The 10,938-nt window shown below is 46.0% G+C and overlaps 1 long non-coding RNA gene across 2 annotated transcripts; it reads left to right on the top strand.

The window, feature by feature from the left end:
* Positions 1-387: 387 nt before the first annotated feature.
* Positions 388-1,095, top strand: LOC143413173 (uncharacterized). Of its 2 annotated transcripts, none has more exons than XR_013093783.1 (3): positions 388-469; positions 681-810; positions 972-1,095. It is a non-coding gene; the product is annotated as an uncharacterized LOC143413173 (long non-coding RNA). The 2 variants fall into 2 exon arrangements; XR_013093784.1 differs by having other exon boundaries at positions 455-518.
* The last annotated feature ends 9,843 nt before the right edge of the window (positions 1,096-10,938 follow it).

Here is a 10,938-nt window from a genome sequence, read left to right as displayed (position 1 = left end):
AAATCAGCGGGGCAGATGGTTAAATGATCTTTGACCCTCCTAACTTGAAATTCTGTGTGACATCTGAGGTCAGCATGTGAAGGTGAATTCACAGCAAGCTAAACATAGACTGTACATAAATGATAGAAGCGGCCACAGTGAAGTCACTCATTAGTTTCTAGATATTTGAAGCTTCAGCCTCAGCAGTAAGTGCCCATATTTAGATGAAAATCTCTAAAATAGTTTTGACTTATTGCAGTTTTTTCTCATGTTTGCTTCCATCAGATTTCCTCCATTTATCTTTGGCTGATTTTGTGTTTTTGACATGGTCTGGGTGAGTGGCTGGAAATTTCCAACAGGTTCCTGAGCTTCCTTGGTCCTGCCCATGTGGCCCCTCTCTCACCTGGAGCTGATTGAGGCAATTAGGCTGGGAGATTTAAGCTCCATGTTGATGTCCATTCCTCGCCAGTTTGTCAACAACTCTATGTTGGTAAGCAGGCCTCATGTTTCATATCTTCTATTACTTACGTTGTTGTCTTGTAAGTAATCCATTTAAAGACTCCTTTGACCCAAAGGTTACGAGTGATTCATATATGAAATGTTAAGAAAACCACTTTTGTACTTATTTTTACAGACTATTTATTAAACTGTGATTTTGTACGAAATAAAGAAATGAATGTGGCTATGTCTTGTTTTGGGAGGGAGGGGGGGTTGTCCCAGAACCTCCACGGCTCAGAGCTCCTCATCTCTTGGAATCTGGCTCACCTACCCGCTCTCTGGAAATCTCTCACCTGCCTGTCATCCCACTATCTCGGAACCAACAGAACTCAGGTCAGCCATTTCACACCATCAAACTCCCTCAGACCTACACCGCCTCTCCCTCAATGCATCTATCACTCTTCCAGCAAAGTAAACTGGGAAAAACTATTATACTCACCTTTTCTGGAACTCACTGCTAGCTGCATTCTAATTCCATTCCCTTCTCTCCCCAGTGCGACCATAAGTACCAGTCACACTCCCACTGCCTTCCCGGTCTGGTTTCCCTGTTTTGCCACAGCCACGTTACCAAGCCACTGTATATTTTGTCACTGCCAAGTTTTAGTTGTGTTAGTTAAATAAACATTGTTAAATCATTACATCTGCCTCTGCTCTGGGTTTCTGCACTTGAGTCCAGTTCAGTTACCTGCCTCTGGCCTTTTGACAGTTTTTTTTTTCTCACTGCAGTACGTTTTTATCTCTCATATTTTTCTTCTCTTTGAAGTTATGTCCATTTATTTTTCATCAGTTCATGCCTTGTGTACTCTTGAGAGTCCCTTTAAACAGGTTCAGGGCCAGAAGGTCAGAGGTCAGCTCAGTAACCTCCTGCATGTTTCTGTATTTGTTTGTGTGTTGTGTTTTTGTCTTTATCCTTGACAATTTGTTCAAACTGCTGAATAAACTCCTTCAGAGCTGCTGCAGATTGAGGTCAGGATGGCCCCTCACTGCAGCTTTTCTTCACCTCCTTCTAAACACTGTGAGATGACTCACTGATGAATATCAGAAGTATAAGCTGCTGTTGAAAGCTTCAGACGTCTGTCCATCTCCAGCTTCAGGAATAAAAGCGAGCAGAGATGGCTGCTTTGATATGATGTGTGTTATAACACTGCTTATCTGCTCGAGCTCCCCGCCCTGCGCTGATACATCAATAAGGGAACGCCCTGTGGGTAAACACCCGGCCCTGTGGCCTTCGGGGGCCCAAGTCCTTCAACCTGACCCATGCTCCGTGAAGGTGAGCCTGTGGTGTTTGGCACTGCTGACGGAAATCAAACCCTTCCATTTATTAGTTCTCAGAGCTGGTGTTGTTGTAAGGATCAGAGATGAAGAAAGAGTCTGGATTAATGCGGTGAGAAGACAAACAGCCATCGGGCCGTGGAAGATGTTAATGCACCACTGAGTATTATTTCCAGTCTTCAAAGGCAGCAGCTGATACCTGCCGATGAACTCTTTTGTCCCTGATCTCAAACCTGTTTTATGACTTCAGACCCTTAAAGAACCAATGTTATAATGTCAGAGGGCGTTTGAGTTTTCGCGTGTACTTTTTCCTTTACTTAAAGACAGATATCATTGAATGTTGTAAAATTATTAATTACAGTTTGTAGTCTTTTTTTTTGCAAGAAAGAAACTCACAAACACAAATTGCTAAAAACATTAGTTATTAACAGCAAGCGAGAGAAAATGTGTTGTATGGCTCATTCAGTGACTCAGAAATGAAAACTTTAATAGCTGTATTACTGATACAGCTGTTTTTACTCTTTTTTTGAATTGTGAAGCTGGGGTTGATGGTGCCTTGGACTTGAGGGGACAGTCTATCTGCAAATCTGATGGGAACTTGGGATTTCTGACTTCCTGCTTCAAATCAAATGCAGTGCAAATAACCAGAAGGAGGGAAGCATAATAAGAAAGAGGTGAACACGATCAGACACCAACAAAGGCAGGAAAAGAACAAAGGAAGGAAGTAAAAACTGAGAAAATAAACCTAACCTCCAAAATAAAACAGGAAGTAAACTAAGAGAGGGACTGGGACCAAAACCATACAGAACAAGGAATCATCCACTTAGCAAGTGAAACGTGGCCCAGAGTTCCTGTTCATCAGTGAAGGAAGACCAGAAGACAGACAGACATATTTCCAGTAGTCCAGACACTATAAAGGAAAGCTGTGGATTCAATCTACTTTCCTACCCTAACCCATGAGCGCAAGCTTCAGGAAGTAACTGAAAGAAAAACAATCGAAATGAGCTTCCTTTGAAGGATGTCTTCCTTAAAGAGAACTTGAGGACATCCAGAGGAGCCTGTTATGTGGTTTCAGGATACCTCTTGGACTGGTTTGGGTACACTTAAGTGTCCGGTGAGAAGAAGGGAGGAGGTGGTGGGAAGAGGGAAGTCTGAGCAGCTGCTGTTACCTAGACCCTGACAACCGTCAGGCGATGGATGGATGGAAAATTATGGGATTTTCTTAACTTTGTAAGATGTTTTAATTTAAAAAAAAAATCTATTTCTGTTTTCACATAAAGAAGGGAATTATTTGAAATTTTTAAAGGCTAATTGGAAATAGCTGTGCCGTGCATTTGAGTTCATTAATTAAACTAGGTTGAACATGATCCATAAACTGAAACGAGTTTGGTACCCCAGATATTTTTTTATTAAAAAACTAAAACATTTTTAAAGTGATCTCTGTGTAGTCAAAAAACATACATCAGTAAAAAGCTCTGAAATAAAATAGCCATTGTGGGGGAAAAAGAAAAACAGTATATTTGCTGCTTCTGATCTGCTTTTGAGAGTTTTTTACAGTAATCTGCTGCTTTAAAAAGAAAATGTGTGCTGTTTGTGTGTTTGTATAAAGGTTTAGAACTAAGGTCAAGAAAGAAAAGTGGATTTAGAACAGAAGGAAGAAACTCCTCAAAAACAGTCAAGGTGAGACTTTCTTCTGTTATTATCACTGCAATAACACACGGCTTTTGGCCTACAAAAACCTTCTTTCCAATCTGAGCTCAGCATTAAAATCAAAGCACAGCAGCAGCTCCTCGGCCGGCTGTGCCAGCAGGCTCTGTTGGTATGTAATGGCCTACACACCCAGTCTAAATAAACCCAGGTTACCCACAACGCCACTGCAGCTCCTTCACCTCTCACACCTCTTCAGTTTGTGATTTCCAAGAATGTCCATTTTCCGTCCACCTGAAATTTTCCCCTGAGCTGTGATCGGATGTTCAGGTGGAGGAAAAATATTCAGCCAGGTCACATCTGCTTCAAAGATGAGGCATTAAAGGACCAAAACACATTTCCGAGTGCTCTTTCTTACTGACGGTGTGATGCTGTCAGACTGGAGCGACAGAATACCGTTCAGACGGATACCAAAAGCTTTTATTTAGGAGAACAACCTGCACTTTTTAAAGTCATTTTTAAAATGTACAAGAAAATGATAAGCAGACAGGTTGTATGGTATCATTCACAGAGTTTACCTGGAATTTTAAGTAAAATCTTTTGAATTCAGTTTAAGGTTTACTTTCCAGTGCCTAAAACTTACCACTAGATTCAGTAGAATAAAGAGTAGAGATTATAGGATTTTGAGGAAATAAAAAAAAAAAGGAATAAAACCTCTCCAGATCAGATTTTACCTCCTAAATAAGAAAAATGAGCCTAACTGAGCATAAACTTGCCCATCAGTGGTGCAGCAGCACCCACAATGGTTTCTGGTCTACAGTCTTTAAGTCAGGTTTAGCATGTTTTGTTTTGTTTTTTTCAATAATTTCTGGATCAAAGGCTCCTTGACTAAAAGGTCTTTTTGGGTTTTTTTAAAATATTATTTACATGAAAGTGGTGGGAAATAATGCTAGGGGACCTCAATATAAATGAGGACCCAGGATAGAACCCTGAGGTGCACCACATTGAATTAAATAATGTTACTACTACAAGCTGTATACCAACAAGTAAATTACCAATAGTGCATCCCACTGGTTTTCAACTGTCAATGGCAGCATATTGAAGGAGACTTTTTGCCACAATATGCACCACAACTCCTCCTTTCCACATACCTCCGGGGGCGGGCATCCTTATTCGTTATTTAAGGTATGGTGCTGTGTTTTCTGGAAATAAGTTGAGTATTTTAACACCATGAATAAAAACCTGTGAGTTTTTATCAGCTCAAAAAATGTGTGGAAAGTCTGACCATTGTCCCTGTAAACCAGCTGGAGGTGCAGAAAGTTGATGTTCATCCAGTCGATGACTCGAAGCAAAGGTGATGAGTCCCAGTCTGACTTTTCACCAGCATGATGTCGCCCTTAGAAAATGGACCACACAGGCTGAGAAGAAGAAGAATGTCAGACATCTTTCATCCACTGGTGGAAAATCATGAGGAGCATGAATGAGTGGATGTATGTGTGTTTTTACTTAATAGTCAGGATGTCCCTCAGCCAATCGGGAGGTGGAAAGAAGATTTTCTGCTTCTTTAGCTGATGAAAATCCCCCCAAACTGGAGGCTGGAGCGCCATATGTAGTTCATACATACCTCCCTGATTTAACAGCATTAAGAAAAAAAAGTTTTTAAAAATAGGCCAGCTTTTGATGAGTAAATATGCACTGGATACATTTTTTAGTATATTGGACTTTTTTAATTGCCAGTTTCTCAGCAGACTATAACTTAAAAATGTCTGCTTTCTATGTCAAGCCTTAGTAAGGAAGTAAGGTTTATGCTCTGAGTTCCTTTTGCTCACAGCATCAACAGTAAGCAGCATTAGCTAAAATTAGCTCAGAAAATCTTTAACTTCACCAAACAACCCCAACACAAACTGCACATAAGTACAAAGGTAAACACTGGTGAGGCAAAATGGAGGATTTCAATAGAAAGAGAGCCTGAGTGTCACAGTTCTGGGTCCGTTGGACCCAGTATTTTGAGTTTATTATGTTTTGGTTTATTTTTGCATTATGGATTGTTTTCTGATGTTCTGGTGCTTTGTTTATTATTATCATTATAGATCTGTTTCTGTTATTCTTGGTGAGGGATCAGTTCTTAGGTTTTGGGTTCTCATGTGTATTGCAATTCTGTTCAGTGTCTGTCTCTCAGTGTCATGTCTGCGTCTTGTTTAGTAATTCTTGTTTCCAGTCTTATTGTGAAAGTCTTTGTCTTATGTTAGTGTGTGCAGCTTAGCTCCCCTGTCTCGTCAGTTCTGATTTCCCCCAGCTGTGCTCTCCTTCTATGTCTCATTCCCCTCGTTACTTTCCCAGTGTATTTAAACCCTGTGTTTCTCTGAGTCAGTGTTGCATTTTGGGTCAAACTCCTGCCTGCCGCACAACGATCCATGACACTGAGAGAGTAAGCTAAACTAGGCTAATTCATTTAAAAATGATGAATTTGTTTTAGATGTTTACTCAGATGCAGGCCGTAACTCCGTCGGATTCATTCTTTGTGCTCCGCGCGGACGGAACGGCAGAGTCGAACAAAACCAAAGGTGGAGGAGTGTGTTTCATGGTAAACAGAAAGTGGTGTGATGCCAGGAGCATTTCTACTCTCTCCAGCGGCTGCTCGCCACATCTGGAGTTCCTGAGCATTAAGTGCCGCCCTTTCTATCTGCCCCGTGAGTTCACCTCAGTCATCGCCACGGTGGTCTACATCCCACCCCAAGCGGACACAGGTATGGCTTTGTCCGAATTACATGATGTGCTGAGCTCGCTTCAAAACAAGGACCCGGGCGAAGCCCTCATTGTAGCAGGAGACTTTAACAAAGCGAACCTCAGACAAGTCATGCCAAACTTTTACCAGCATGTCTCGTGTCCAACGAGAGGGGATCGGATTTTGGATCACTGCTACACGCCATACAAGCAGGGCTACAAAGCTGTCTCACACCCGGCTTTTGGGAAGTCTGACCACAACGCCATCTTCCTCATTCCCCAGTATAAACAAAGCATACGGAGGGAAGACGTGACCACGAGGGAAGTAAAACGGTGGACTGCCCAATCAGAAGCTACTGCTACAGGACGCACTCAACGACGTAGACCGGGACATGTTCAGAGCATGCGCAGTCGACATCAACGAGTTTACGGAAGTAGCAGTATGCTTCGTCAATATGCTAGCGGAGGAGATTATCCCCACTGCGAGAGTCACCACATTCCCAAACCAGAAACCATGGATGGACAGATCGATCCGCACTGCAGTAAACGCCAGGACCGCCTCCTACAACATGGGTCTCGCCACTGGCGATATGAGCGCCTACAAAGCGGCCTCATACGGCGTGCGGCACGCGGTGAGAGATGCCAAACGCCGGTACCGGGAACGTGTGGAGTCCCGCTTCCACCAGGGCGACACACGGAGTATGTGGCACGGACTACGCACCATTACGGACTACAAAGCCAGGGACACTGCGCCGATCAACGCCGACTCTGCATTCACCAACGAGCTGAATCGGTTCTACGCCCGTTTCGAGGTTAGCCAGGCGGCTAATGCTATCTACCGCCTGACTACCGAGGACAGTGACGTCATCAGCGAGAGACCGGTGACCAGCATCGCGGAGCATGACGTCCGAGCGGCACTGAGGAGAGTGAACACAAGGAAAGCGGCGGGGCCAGACGGCATCACCGGCCGTCTGCTGCGCTGCTGTGCTGACCAGCTAGCAGGTGTGTTCACTTACATCTTCAACGAGTCCCTGGCGAAGTCTGTGGTCCCCACATGCTTCAAAAGATCCACCATCATCCCTGTGCCCAAGAACAGCAAACCCTCATCCCTGAACGATTACCGGCCAGTTGCACTGACCTCGGTAGTAATGAAGGTGTTTGAGAGGCTGCTGAAGAACATCATCTCCTCCTCCATCCCAGACACCACAGATCCGCTGCAGTTTGCCTACAGATCCAACAAATCAAAATCAAATCAAATCACTTTTATTGTCACATCACATGTGCAGGCACACTGGCACAGCACATGCGAGTGAAATTCTTGTGTGCGAGCCCCACAAGCAACAGAGATGTGCAAACACAACAACACAAACGAGCAAAATACAAGAATGGCCAACCTGAAACTAATAAATATATGTACAATATATAATAGTGTATGGAGTCCTTGATGATCCTCCCCGCTTTCCTCAGGCAGCGCTTCCTGTAGATGTCTTGGAGGGAGGGAAGCTCACCTCCAATTATCCGTTCAGAGCACCGCACTACTCGCTGGAGAGCTTTGCAGTTGTAGGCGGTGCTGTTGCTATACCAGGTGGTGATGCATCCAGTGAGGATGCTCTCAATGGCACAGTGATAGAAGGTCCTGAGGATGCGGGGGCTCATGCCGAATCTTTTCAGTCTCCTGAGAAAGAAGAGGCGCTGCTGCGCCTTCTTCACTGTTTTGTTTGTGTGTACTGACCACGTAAGATCCTCAGCCAGATGTACTCCAAGGAACCGGAAGCTGCTCACTCTCTCCACAGCAGCGCCGTTGATGGTGATGGGGGTGTGTACTTCTCTGCACCTCCGGAAGTCCACTATCAACTCCTTTGTCTTTGCGACGTTGAGGGTGAGATGGTTGTCTTGACACCAGTGGGTCAGGGCGCTGACCTCCTCCCTGTAAGCCGTCTCATCACCGTTGGTGATAAGACCCACCACTGTAGTGTCGTCCGCAAACTTCACAATGATGTTGGAGTTGTTAGTGGCTGTGCAGTCGTAGGTGTAGAGTGAGTACAGGAGAGGGCTCAGTACACACCCCTGTGGAGCACCAGTGTTCAGTGTGATGGGGGATGAGGTGATGCTGACCACCTGGCGTCTGTCAGACAGGAAGCTAAGGATCCAGCTGCAGAGGGAGCTGCTCAGTCCTAGATCCTGCAGTTTCCTGTCCAGCTTCGAGGGAACGATGGTATTGAATACTGAGCTGTAATCTACAAACAGCATCCTCACATACGTGTCTCTCTTCTCCAGGTGTGACAGGGCAGTATGTAGTGTCAGGGCTATGGCATCATCAGTGGACCTGTTGTGGCGGTATGCGAACTGTAGAGGGTCCAGTGAGTCGGGTAGTGCAGAGCAGATGAAGTCCCTGACCAGCTTCTCGAAGCATTTGCTTACGATGGGGGTCAGGGCTACAGGTCGCCAGTCGTTCAATGAGGAGATGGTGGAGGATTTGGGTACAGGGACGATGGTGGCAATTTTGAAGCAGGCTGGGACTACAGATAGAGAGAGGGAAAGGTTGAAGATGTGTGTGAACACTCCAGCCAGCTGAGCCGCGCATGACTTGAGGACGCGGCCGGGAATCCCGTCCGGACCAGTAGCTTTGCGCGCGTTCACCTTCCTGAAGCACTTCCGCACATCCTCCTCAGACACAGTGTGCGCACTGACGTCATCCGCGGTGCGCACACTGTCCGGTCTCATGGTGTTCGCTGCGTCGAATCTAGCGTAGAATACGTTTAGATCCTCACACAGAGAGGCCGTGGTCTGCGGTGATCCACAGAGGATGCCATCGCCCACGTCCTACACACCACTCTCAGCCACGTGGACAAGAAACAGGGTAACTATGTGCGAATGCTGTTTGTTGATTACAGTTCAGCGTTTAACACAATGGTGCCCTGCAGACTGTTCACAAAGCTCAGGGATCTGGGACTTAACAGCCGTCTGTGTGCATGGGTGTTGGACTTCCTCACTGGCAGAACTCAGGTGGTGAGGGTGGGCAGGTGCTTCTCCAACAGCATCACCATCAACACAGGAGCACCTCAGGGATGTGTCCTCTCGCCACTGCTCTACTCCCTCTACACTTCAGACTGTGTGGCCACCCATGGCTCCAACACCATTGTGAAGTTTGCTGACGACACAGTGGTGTTGGGTGCCATCTCCAACAACGATGAGGCGGCCTACATGGATGAAGTGAAGAATCTGGCATCGTGGTGCCAGGACAACCACCTCCAGCTGAACGTCAGCAAGACCAAGGAGCTGGTGGTGGACTTCAGAAGGGGTCAGCACAGAGACTACAAGCCCATTATCATCAATGGAGCTCCAGTGGAGAGGGTGCAGTCCTTCAAGTATCTTGGTGTCCACATCTCCTCAGACCTGACATGGGCTGCCCACATTCAGGTCCAGACCAAAAAGGCTAGGCAGCGCCTGCATCACCTACGACAACTGAGGAAGTTCAGGGTCTCTCCAAAGATCCTCAGGATTTTCTATACAGGCGCTGTGGAGAGCATCCTCACACAGAACATGACATCGTGGTTTGGGAACAGCTGTGTGAAGGACCAAAAAGCTCTCCAGAGAGTGATCCGTACAGCAGAACGCTGCTGCAGGATTGCTCTCCCCCCACTTCAGGACACCTACACCAGGAGATGCCGGACTAGAGCAGCGCAGATACTGAAGGACCCGTCCCATCCAGGCAACAAACTGTTCCAACTTCTGCAATCTGGTAGAAGGTTCCGCATCTTCCGGGCAAGGACAGAGAGACTCAAGAGGAGCTTCTATCCCCAAGCCATCCGTGCCCTAAACACACACACCCGCCCGCTCACATCATCTATAATTGACTGAGACAGGACTCTTCCAGACACTCTAAACCAAGGCACAATGTACATTTCAATTCCTTTAATTTTAAATATGTTTATATTGTCTATCCTGTAAAATAGTCAATGTATATTCATATTAATGTACAGAATTCACCTGCTTGCTGCTACTACTGCACATTCACCCAGTGTATATACTATATGTATATATATATATATATATATATATACACTATATATATATATATATATATATATATATATATATATATATAAACACCCAGCACGCCCCTGCGGGCGGTTTATCCTTCAAGCTCGGGTCCTCTACCAGAGGCCTGGGAGCTTGAGGGTCCTGCGCAGTATCTTAGCTGTTCCCAGGACTGCGCTCTTCTGGACAGAGATCTCCGATGTTGTTCCCGGGATCTGCTGGAGCCACTCGCCTAGCTTGGGAGTCACCGCACCTAGTGCTCCGATTACCACGGGGACCACCGTTACCTTCACCCTCCACATCCTCTCGAGCTCTTCTCTGAGCCCTTGGTATTTCTCCAGCTTCTCGTGTTCCTTCTTCCTGATATTGCTGTCATTCGGAACCGCTACATCGATCACTACGGCCATCTTCTTCTGTTTGTCTACCACCACTATGTCCGGTTGGTTAGCCACCACCATTTTGTCCGTCTGTATCTGGAAGTCCCACAGGATCTTAGCTCGGTCATTCTCCACCACCCTTGGGGGCATCTCCCATTTTGACCTCGGGACTTCCAGGTTATACTCGGCACAGATGTTCCTGTACACTATGCCGGCCACTTGGTTATGGCGTTCCATGTATGCCTTGCCTGCTAGCATCTTGCACCCTGCTGTTATGTGCTGGATTGTCTCTGGGGCATCTTTACACAGCCTGCACCTGGGGTCTTGCCTGGTGTGATAGACCCCAGCCTCTATGGATCTTGTGCTCAGAGCTTGTTCTTGTGCTGCCATGATTAGTGCC

Source organism: Maylandia zebra, linkage group LG17 (genome assembly GCF_041146795.1).
Source record: "Maylandia zebra isolate NMK-2024a linkage group LG17, Mzebra_GT3a, whole genome shotgun sequence".
NCBI lineage: Eukaryota > Metazoa > Chordata > Actinopteri > Cichliformes > Cichlidae > Maylandia > Maylandia zebra.
This window is presented reverse-complemented; position numbering and strand designations above follow the sequence as displayed.